Raw genomic sequence first — 11,758 nt, 5'->3', positions numbered from 1 at the left:
ATCTGGAGGATCAGTGTGACAGATATTTGATCCACTGTGAGAAGCATCATTTGGAGGGCAAATGATTTCACTACATGGTTCATGTTCAATTTGGGCACAAGGAACTGTGTTCTGTTGTTGTCTCCCAGATGCTGGAGAAGTGATATCAGTGGATAATTCCTGCAAAACATTGCTACAGAGATCATTAAGGACAGTGGGCAACACTGAGGCAGATACGTTTGGCTCATTCTGTGATGGGAACGTTGTCACTTCAAAATTTGTGTCAGTTGATGGTGAAATGTTCTGAGACTGGTCAGTGGCTGTTTGGGATTCATTGACAGCTTCCTGTAACAGCGGAGGTGCATCAACAGCTGTGTGTCTGCAGTCTGTGTCTGAAACAGCGTTTCTCTGGTTGGATGTGTTCACACAGTGAAATGACAGAGGCTTGAGTTCATACATACAAGATGACTGGATGTCAAACATTGTGTAGCACAACTTGATCCTGTCAATCATGTCAGTCAGATGTGGGAATTTCAGCATCACAGCAGTACCAAAGCTCAACCGCCTGGAGGACATTGGCAGTCCATCTTTGTTCCTGGAGTGTGGGTCAAAGTATCCGTACAGACCAGATCTGCATCTGAAAACTGCGACACATAACCCTGCCATGATCAGCAGCCCGTACTGTACATCTGATGACAAAAAGCTCAGTCCGTGCTCAAGGCTGAGAAGCCTCTCTCCACCTCCAAATGTTCCATACACAGACAGCTGAGTCAGGTCCACCTGATACTTTGACCTGCGTGCACTAACTTCATCTGGAAGTTCATCCGATGCCAAATGGACACTGTTAGGAAACCTTTCTCTGGCCTGTCTGTACACAGCATCACCTTTATCCAGGACTAGGTCCAGATCTGCTCTGCTAATTCCTTCATGCTCATGAAGAAAGGACAGAAACACCAAACTGTTGGCCACACACTGACTGTTCCTGTATTTGCCATATTTTAATGAGGCCTGACTGCGTGAGGCACAGACATGTGTCACTGACGGCTGAGGTTCCACAATCACACTGTGCTGCTGAGACGCTCCAGCTGCATCACGTCCTCTCTTCACCATGTCAGCATAAGATGCCTGAGGTACACTCTGCTTTACCTGCTGGAAAGCATTCATGCCGGTGTTCCCATCAGAAACTGCACTCTGACCTCTGCTGTCTACCTGCTGTCCATCAGAAGACTCTCCAACACACATACCATCACTGGGACGTCCTCTCTGTACAACCTCAGCATAAGAAAGCTGGTGTGACACCAGGTTGCTACTCTGAGAGCCCATACCTTCAGCTTGTTCACTCGGAGATTCTTTCTCCTTCTGCCACCTCAGCTTCTGAGCCCGAGAACGAATACCCTTCCTTGGCATTGTTGCTGTGCTTCAGAACCTCAAACTTACTTTGTCTGTACTGATGTCACCAACACACAGGGGTTCTACTCGGTTGTAATATTTCAAATGTAGCTTTGTGCTATTTATCAATGCTGGTTTCAGTTAGCAGATTGACACGCTATCTATCTAGAAAAAGATTGACAGCAGAAAAATTCTTGTCAAATAGAAAAAACAGAAGTTTATTATGACACAGAGAAGTTAAAGTTATATCTGAAGATTCCAACAGACCAAAACTTCAGTTACGGTACTTTTCTGATAGAAAAAGAAAGTATCCAAATAAAAGTCTCAGTTCTTTCTGATTTTAAAATGTCAGGTTAGAATAACGCTCAGTGGTCCTTGGGTATTTTCTTCCAAATTAGAACTATTATTTAGCAAAAACTACTGTTGTAACACTTAGATGTAGCAGAAAAGATCAACTATGAAAATGTTTTCAGTATATGCACCTCAAAGTAATGTGTGCTACAGAACGGACAATTTTAAAGATATAATCAATAGTTTAATCAGCCACAATCTGTCAACAGACTCTCACTATTCTTAGCTTCTGAATCACAGACAGTTTTAATGAGACCAAGCTGAATTCAAATCTCTTCTATATGAAGTGTTGTGATGCAGATCAGCAGCAGCAGCGGGATGACAGATGCTTCTGGTAGCTGGATTCCACTTCTGGTCAGGTCAGAGCAGACGGCACGCAGACACTCCAGTCCTCCTTACAGATGTGTTTTATTCCAACACTTATGAACTAACCTGCAGCGAGTCCAGCAGCACAGGAACAGATGCAGTGCTTTTCTTTCAATTTATCAAATGTGTTTCTATATATCAATAACAAAACTTAACTGTTCAATTTATGGAAGCACTGTTTTCAAATTGGAATTTATAGATTCAAAGATCAACAATCTCTTGATTGATCTCCCTAAAATTTGCCAATAATTATCAATTAGTATCAAAATAGTTTTTCCAAAACAAGTTACTGTTTGGTCTTAGATTTATCTAGAAATCTGTCAAGATCAAGATTTATCTTTAAGAATCAAGTTTGTATGACAATATTTCAGACTTTAGCCAAATGTCAATGAAAATGTGCCAATTTTTCTCCAATTTCAAAGTTTATCAGCCTATGTATGAGAGAGGTAGACAGGAAAGACAGAGCAGTGAGAGTAGAGTCTCAGATCCACAAAACAGTAAGACAAGGTTCCAATCAACCTTAGTTCTCAAAACCAGTCATCAAAACCAGTCATCAAATCCAGTCATCAAAGCCAGTCATCAAAGCCAGTCATCAAAGCCCATAGTTCTCACAGATTGAGAATTCCAGGAATAGATAGAGCGGGGACAGATGGATACAAGATAGAACTCCGGTAATTAGATAGAGCTTGGAGATGGGACAGGAGAGACAGAGCAGCCAATGTGATAGAGGAGAAGGAGATGGTGTGGACAGCAGGACACCTGGGAGACACAAAGAGATAACAGTTAGACACAGTTTGATGAAGCAAAGATAAAAACAGGTGAAATGTGTGGAAATGCTACTTAAACTGTGCTGCGATTCATGTCTTCAAATGACCTGATTATTATCTTTTTTTTTTTTTTAATAAAAACTTATTAGTCCAAAACATTTATAGAAGTTTCCAGATGTGTGTGGAAACAGCTGGTAGCATGAAACATGGACTTGGTTAGAAGAATGTCAGAGCCACTGACTTGTTCAACATGAAGCAGATCAGTACACAACATGTTCTGCTCACATTACAGTCCAACTGGATGCTGACACACCAGCAAAACAATCCAGATGTTCTCCACAGGAAACACCTGATGGGTGTTTATTGTTTAATGAGGACTTTGGACCTTTAAAAATGTTCTTGGTTGATCACAGAGCGTAATATGATTGACAGTACAGCTCAAAAAGACTCAACAGGACATATGAGAGCTCCAGTCCTGGGTTGTTATTCTGCTGATTCATGTTTTCAGTCCCTGAAGATAGTCTGAGAGGGAGCGGGGAAGCAGCTGCTCACTGATGTGATGATGGACTTATTGAATAGATGAATGAACCAGCAGCAGATTGATGTCAGAATGACATCAGTACACACTGATTTCTGCCTTTAGTGATGTTCCACTAACACTGTCAGCTTTCTGCTGCTGGGACCTGTTCTGATCCACTTTACAGGCAGAACAGCTCAGCTCACAGGGCTCTAACATGACTTCAGTCAGTCTGTTTTTACTACATTTAGACTCATGTGTGAACTCCACAGAAACTCTGTGGTGAACATGTGAAACACTCCTGCTCTCAGTGATGGGATGGACTGAAGCTCACTGACTGGAAATCTGCTCACCAGCTAAGCAGGAGTTCTGGTCCGGTGGTCTCTGGGTCTGAGAAGAGAAACACTGTGTTAGTATCAGATCAGAAGACTCTAAACACACACACCATCTGATCTCACAGCTGATTGCTTCTGCTCTCCTCTCTACAGGATGAGCTTTGGGACAGACTTTTGTGGACAGGAAGTAGTGAAACGTTGTTGGTTGATGATCAGTTCAGAGAGGCTGAATGTGTCCATGATCAGAAACATGGAAACTATCCAAAGCTTTGGGGATCAGATGGAAAACAGAGCAGTAACACATCAGCTGTGGGCCCTGTGATTGGCTGCCCACCGCTCCAGGTTGGCATCAGTCTCTCTGAGTGTGTGACCCTGTGCATGTGCATGTGCACGTGCATGTGTGTGTCAACAGGTGCCAGCCTGGATGGGTTAAAAGCAGAGGACACATTCTGTGTGTATGCATGACCAATAAATCTTAATGTGATTTTAAATGTGTTCTCTGACTAATGATCAATGTTTCACTTCATTCATGCAGTTTGAGAGGGAAAAGGTCTGCTGGGCACTGACAGGAAGCTCCACTTCATATGACACAGAGCAGGTAGCAGGAACACAACCATAAAGGAAGTAAAGGTTGGTCCTCACCAGTCAGAGCAGGAGCAGGGGTCAGAGTTCAGATAGTCTAAAGAAAGGAGGAAAAGAGATTAGTCAGTTAAATTCCTCCAGCTGAGGACACAGCAGCTAAATAAAACAACAGGTAATGACAGTGCAACTTTGACTGTGTGTCACTGGGACATGGAGCTGCTGCTGTTGTGGGCTTTTCACACACAGACCATGTAGAGAGCTCAGCTGTGCTGCCATTTCAGCTTTATTTCCACAGAAAATAACCGATGAGACAAAGTTAGAAGCAGCACAGAGTCTCATCTTCTGCCAGCTGCCCTGCAGTGGACATCATGTGCTGAGCTGCTGCTATTGGCTGCTTTACCTGTCAATCACTCAGTGGGGTCACATGGCACTGAAAGGATCGGATTATTGGCTGAATTACAATCAGACTGAGTTATTCAGTGCATGTAGACACCTTAGTCTGACTAAGAACTGGATCGGATTATTGGCTAAATTCCAATCAGACTGAGTTATTCAGTGCATGTAGACACCTTAGTCTGACTAAGAACTGGATGTGATGGGATTCAGACCCCGAGATAACTGGGCTGAAAGTCACTCTAAACCTGCTTGTAGACGCTGAAGCTCGTGGTGAATCAGACTTTGCGTTCTGCGCATGCTCCAGATGTTTTCCCGGGGTCGTGACCCGCAAGTCAAAGGAGACGATATTCCTGTTGTTGTCGCCGTCAGAAAGAAACAAACAACGCGATGGAGAATGCTCCGTTGTGCATCGAGTTTGTGCAACAAGCAGCTCATCACAGAGCAAATGTAGAGGGACGTAACTTCATCTGGCTCTGCGTTCTCCATCTTTCTCCAACGCCTGAGTTTGTTGTTGTTGTTGGTGGTGAAGAGGTCAACAGGAAGTGGCTCTATTAGCAACAGCTGGAATGGGTACAGCGCCACCTATCATACCGGGGTATGACACGCTTTGTGCCTCTGATCCCACTCATTCACCGCCAGATATCCAAGGAGAATTACCCTCGCCCAAATAAGGAGCATAACCCAACTATAGCTGTAATAGAGTTCCTCTCATCATGTGGACCCACTGAGTGACACTGCCCACAGGAACAGGACAGTAAAATGGGGATTTTACAGAAATAAGGAAATACTTTCTGCTGACATGGGAGACTCGCTTTAACTGGAAACACTTGAGATATTTCAGTCTGAATGGAAGGTTTGGACTAAAACTGTCGGTAAAACATACATTAATGCACACAGTATAATCATCACCAGTCCACACATTCATTCAGTATTTCCAGGTGACAGTATCTGAATACAACAGTGGTGTCAGAAAATCTACCAACAAAGTGAAGATGTTTCCTAAAAGCTTCAGTAAGTGTGGACAGAATATTTCTGTGTTCAGGAGGAAATTCACTCACAAACTCTGATGCATCCCAAATAAAGTTCATCTGATCAGAGTTCAATTATCTTTAAATACAGAACATATTAACTCAGTCAGCTGTTGTGATCTACAGCCTGCTTAACTTTACAATAACTCTGTACTTACCAGCCAAAGCAAGGATCAATGTTCTCTCTCAGTCTGAGGAAAGACACAATCTGTTAGTTATCCGAGTGGAAACACTGAATCAACCTGAACCACCTGAACACAGAGGGAGAATACTGCTCATTATCAGCTGTGTCTGTCTCTCTGATCATTTACATTCAGGAATTTAAATAGATTTACTATCATGTTGTGGAAGTTGCCTTTAGGCAAAAAGATGAGCCGAAAACTGCTCACACTTCTCACATCTGTGAGTCGCGTTTATTAACTGACAAAAACTGACAGTTCCAACTGACAAAAACATGAGAAGTGCTACTCATGATTCTAATGAAGTGAGGGATCGGAATGCAAACGCAATTGCAGTCAAAATACAGAACTTTTACTGTGCAAATTTCAAACATCTTTTATGAAAATCAATACAAAAAAGTAGTGCAACTTGCAATAATTATATTTTTGCATCAATATGAGGTATTCACATTCAAATAAATGAGGTAGATTCACGTTCTAACTCTAGCAAACGCGTCTTGAAGTGACATTTGACTTTTCTTTTGCTTTCCCCGTGTTACCTGCTGATGTGGCGGGTGCTGACCTTAACTTCATGCATTCTGGATATTCTAAGACATGCTAAGGTGATGGAGCAAATTGCTCGTGTTGCCACCTCCAGCGACAACTGAAGCCCGACAACGTTTGCATAAAATGGTTGTTTGGTCGACGTCGGATTTTTTTAAACCAAAAAAACTTCCATACTACAGACACGGCTCCTTTTTTTGGCACAAGTTTGTCAGCATGTTCTACTAGTTCTGCAGCTTAGATTTCGGAACTTTCCATGTCTGTCCTATCCACCTTCACCTTAAAGTAACGCAAGTGCTTATTACCACCTCGCACCCACAGACAGTAAACATGCGTGTTTAGAAGCGCAACACTGAAAAGGGTCCCGTCTCAAACAATGTCGCGCGACGCAGCGTTCCCCGTTATGTAATCAAATACACCGGCATGGCGGTATATTAAAAATTCATATCATAACGAAATTATAAACCGGTATTCGGTGTGAACCGGTATACCGCCCAGCACTACACAGACCTCAATTCTACTGAACACACCTCCAGCTGAGAGACTCAGCTCGAACGCACACACGGTCAACACTCAGAAACAGACATTAGCTCTAACATTATTCATTATTCCTTTAGTAACCTGAACATTGCCATACACTGTTGATTAAACTAAGAAGAGACCATTTAGATAGTTTCAAATCATAATGCTTGTTAAGACCTCTCAGACTTATCCGAGCGACCGTTGAACGTTAGCATTGATGCTAATGCTAACGACGCTAACCGTAGCTAGCCAAAATGTTATGTGGCTCACAGAACAAGATATTTAGCTGTTTTTTGCTTTATTTTCATTCAGTTGCTGTTAAAAACCACTTATGTCCCTGATTTAAACAGCAACAGTGTTTGAGAGTTCATAAATTCCTCATTTGGGAAAGACAGAGTCAGACAGCGTCACACTTACCTTTGCAAACGAAGAAGAGTGGGCCGATGGGCTATCCAATGAGCCGTATAATGTTCAGAGACGTTCAGGGGCACTCAGACATTTCTTTCCAATGACGAGTATTCCAAATACAAAATGTAGATGTTTATTTTAATGAAATCATGTTACAGTTATTTATATTTGAATGTTCACCTTCAAAAATAATTTAGAAAGAATCATATTCTGACAACTCCTATCAGTTTAAACATTGTTACATATCCAACCTGAAGTAATTGTACCTGTTGTACTCTATTGTAACATTCTGTGGATTGAATGTTTTTACACTAACACTACATTTTATTTTCATTCAGTTACAGTTAAATACAACTTATGTAATTTATGTAAACAGCTAAACTTTCATAGTTTATCAAATTGACGCCAGACGGGGTGGGGAGCGTCTTACCTTCAGGGAGAACAAGAATAAAAATCAGATGCGTTCACAGGGCATTCGGGAAGGTCCAAGAAGTGATGACTATGTGACGCAAATGTTTAGAAAAGATAAAATTAAGCTAGAAACAGTTGAAATGGCTGAAAGTATGCTTAAATAGTTATAATTATTTAAAAAAAAAAACTTGATCTGACATACTAGGGATTGAACCCGTATCACACGCACAAAATAGCATTATTGTTAGTATTATGCCATTTTATTCTGACATATAAATGGTGCATATGACCTATTTAAAGACTACACAGACAGACACAGTCCAAAGCTGCTGCAGCCGCGGAACAAATCTGAGGCACAGACTGTCTTCTAACACGTCTTGTGACAAAAGTAGAACAGCTACAAAGATTATTTTAATACCATTAGAAGCAGAAGGCTTAGAGGAACTTAGCAAAGTAGTTTTACATCTGTGGAGTTAAATATATTTAAATCGAAGCAGTTTCAACACACACAACATATATGGAAAGATGAGACGGCCGCCCGCCGATCGCGGGAGAGAAATGATGCCGAACACTGACTTCAAATACGTTTTGTCAGAAAAGTTGAGCAGCTAGAAAAATAATTTTAACACCATTAGAAGCAGAAGGCTTAGAGGAACCTAGCAAAGTAGTTTTACATCTGTGGAGTCAACTATATTTAAATCGGAGAAGTTTGAAACACTTGAAGCTGATTCAAAAATGGCAGATTTCGTCAGATTTTGAGAAGTTGTTCAAGCTTAAAGGCTCATAGTTCAAAATCTGTCCATGTGAGCTCTTTAGGAGTTACATTGGCTGAAAGAGGACAAGGTTTTCTACATTTTAAGGTATAATTTGTTTCTCCCAGTTAAACTGTATGAAAGTTATAGTAATTTTTTTGAAAAGTTGAAACTTATCAGCACTGCTGAATGTCTCACTCTAAAATCCAAGAAGGGACTTCATTTTCATATTTTTAAACTGTCATATTTCAAAATTGGCTGAATATTTTTAACAGATGAAACAATTGGTAACAGCTGAATGTCTTATTATACATTTTAAAATTTGAATGGTGTCTCTAGGTTAAAGTATGCTGACGCAGTTACGATTTGAAAGGATTGGAAGGAATTGAAAGGATTTGAAGATAAGGATTTGAAGAACTTAATTTTCATACTTTTGAAGCTGTCATATTTCAAAATTGGCTGAATATTTTTAAAATGTGAAACAATTGGTAATAGCTGAATTTCTTATGAACATTTTAAAAGTTGAATGGTATTTCTAGCTGAAAATATGCTGAACTAGTTAAGATTTGAAGGATTTGAAAGGATTTGAAAGGATTTGAAGATTTACCATTACTTTTAATGGGGAAAAAGTTGAACAAAAAGCTTAATATCTTAAAAAGTTGAAAAGTTACAAACACCAAAAATACATTCCCATCAAGAGCTGAAAGAGCTGAACATTTTGATACCAAATTTGTTGAAATAGCTTTAAGTATGCTGAAGTAGTTAAGATTTGAAAGGATTTGAAAGGATTTCAAGGATTTCAAGAATTTCAAGGATTTCAAAGGATTTGAAGATAAATTTAAGCCAGAAACAGTTGAAATGGCTGAAAGTATGCTTAAATAATTATAAAAAAAAAAAAAATTATAAATCTGATCTGACATAATGGGAATTGAACCCGAGACACCTGCACGAAAGGCTGATAGTGTTACCATTAAGCCATTTCGTTGTGTTAAACCGGAAGTGCATTTGACCTACTTAAAGACTACACAGACAGACACAGAGCTAGCTGCTGCAGCCGCGGGACAAATCTGAGGCGCAGACTGTCTTCTATCGCGTCTTGTGAGAAAAGTTGAGCAGCAAGAAAAATTATTTTAACACCATTAGAAGCAGAAGGCTTAGAGGAACTTAGCAAAGTACTTTTACATCTGTGGAGTCAACTATATTTAAATCCAAGCAGTTTGAAACACTTGAAGCTGATTCAAAAATGGCAGATTTCCTCAGAATTTGACAAGTTGTTCAAGCTTAAAGGCTCATAGTTCAAAATCTGTCCATGTGAGCTCTTTAAGAGTTACATTGGCTGAAAGAGGACAAGTTTTCCTACATTTTAAGGTATAATTTGTTTCTCTCAGTTAAACTGTATGAAAGTTATAGTAATTTGTTTGAAAAGTTGAAACTTATCAGCACTGCTAAATGTCTCACTCTAAAATCCAAGAAGGAACTTCATTTTCATATTTTTTAAACTGTCATATTTCAAAATTGGCTGAATATTTTTAAAAGATGAAACAATTGGTAACAGCTGAATGTCTTATGAACATTTTAAAATTTGAATGGTGTCTCTAGGTTAAAGTATGCTGAAGCAGTTACGATTTGAAAAGATTTGAGGGTTTTGAAGGATTTGAAAGGATTTAAAGATAAGGATTTGGAGAACTTAATTTTCATATTTTTGAAACTGTCATATTTCAAAATTGGCTGAATATTTTTAAAAGATGAAACAATTGGTAATAGCTGAATGTCTTATGAACATTTTAAAATTTGAATGGTGTCTCTAGCTGAAAGTATGCTGAACTAGTTAAGATTTGAAAGATTTGAAAGGATTTGAAAGGATTTGAAGAGATTTGAAAATTTAACATTAGTTTCAATGGGAAAAAAGTTGAACAAAAAGCTTAATATCTTAAAAAGTTGAAAAGTTACAAACACCAAAAATACATTCCCATCAAGAGCTGAATGAGCTGAACATTTTGATACCAAATTTGTTGAAATAGCTCAAAGTATGCTGAAGTAGTTGAATGCCGAAAAACGGCGGAATAATAATAATAACTAGAAAGAGCTGTTCCTGCGAAACAGCTGTGAGAATGCAAGAGCTGAACAACCATGCTAAAAAATCTTAAGAAGCTAAAAAAAAGCTAAAACAGCTGAAGAAGCTAAAGCTGGAGTAACTTAAGAAGCTAAAGCTAAAGGAGCTGAAGAAGCTCAAGCTGAAGGAGCTGAAGAAGCTAAAGCTGAAGGAGCTGAAGGAGCTGAAGAAGCTAAAAGCTAAACGAGCTAAAGAAGCTAAAAGAAGCTAACACAGCTGAATAAGCTATAAATGCTGAATGAGCTAAAGAAGCTAAAAGAAGCTAAAAGAGCTGAAGAAGCTAAAATAAGCTAAAAGCTGAAGGAGCTATGGAAGCAAAAATAGGCTGAGAAGAAACAGGAGTTTGAAGTTGAAATGACATTTAAAAGACGAAAGTGTAATGATTACAAGTCCAGTAAGATTAATGATTGTTCAGTGTTTATGAAGGCGACACAGTACTTGTTTTTCAATGCATAGCAAACATTTAAATAGAATACAACAGATTTGTTCATTGATATGTTAATATGTAGCCTACATAATTACAAAACCTCAAGAACACTTAAATTACAAAAGCATGTTTTCATTTCTAAGTATTATGGATTGCAAATAATGTCAATTATCAGTAGATAGATAGATAGATAGATAGATAGATAGATAGATAGATAGATAGATAGATAGATAGATAGATAGATAGATAGATAGATAGATAGATAGATAGATAGATAGATAGATAGATTGCAAAGAAAATTCAAAGTTATATTATGTTCAAACAGTAAAATTGTCAGACAAATATCTTATGTTAATATTTTTACAGAAAAGAAAACTTAAAAAACTACTAATATGAATATCTATTGTAACAAAAAATATTTCCCAAAACCAAAATACCAGCTGATACCCCGCACTAAGACAGGATTTACTCAATTGTGTGTTCATTTAAAAAGTTTGTCATTTCATCTATTTGCAATTTTTTGGGTCTTTAAATTGGCCAAATATAATTTTCTATCAACTGTTCTGCTATTATTGGTTTCCACATGGTGGAAAGTTGATCAGGTGGACATCATGGAGAGCATTCCCAAATATCAGGAATGCTCTCCATAATGACTCAGCACAGCCTGTGTGGGAGTCCTGTCTTATTCCTGCT

The 11,758-nt window shown here is 38.9% G+C and overlaps 1 long non-coding RNA gene across 3 annotated transcripts; it reads right to left on the bottom strand.

Annotated features, from left to right (window-relative positions):
• Positions 1-2,651: 2,651 nt before the first annotated feature.
• LOC142400933 (uncharacterized) lies at positions 2,652-7,920 on the bottom strand. Of its 3 annotated transcripts, XR_012773005.1 has the most exons (6): positions 7,793-7,920; positions 7,372-7,455; positions 5,869-5,901; positions 4,347-4,383; positions 3,723-3,759; positions 2,652-2,844 (listed from the first exon to the last, which is right to left on the bottom strand). It is a non-coding gene; the product is annotated as an uncharacterized LOC142400933 (long non-coding RNA). The 3 variants fall into 3 exon arrangements; XR_012773004.1 differs by lacking the exon at positions 7,793-7,920 and having other exon boundaries at positions 7,372-7,641; XR_012773003.1 differs by lacking the exons at positions 7,372-7,455; positions 7,793-7,920 and having other exon boundaries at positions 5,869-5,955.
• Between the last annotated feature and the right edge of the window lie 3,838 nt (positions 7,921-11,758).

This window comes from Odontesthes bonariensis, chromosome 15 (assembly GCF_027942865.1).
Source record: "Odontesthes bonariensis isolate fOdoBon6 chromosome 15, fOdoBon6.hap1, whole genome shotgun sequence".
NCBI classification, from domain to species: Eukaryota; Metazoa; Chordata; class Actinopteri; order Atheriniformes; family Atherinopsidae; genus Odontesthes; species Odontesthes bonariensis.
This window is presented reverse-complemented; position numbering and strand designations above follow the sequence as displayed.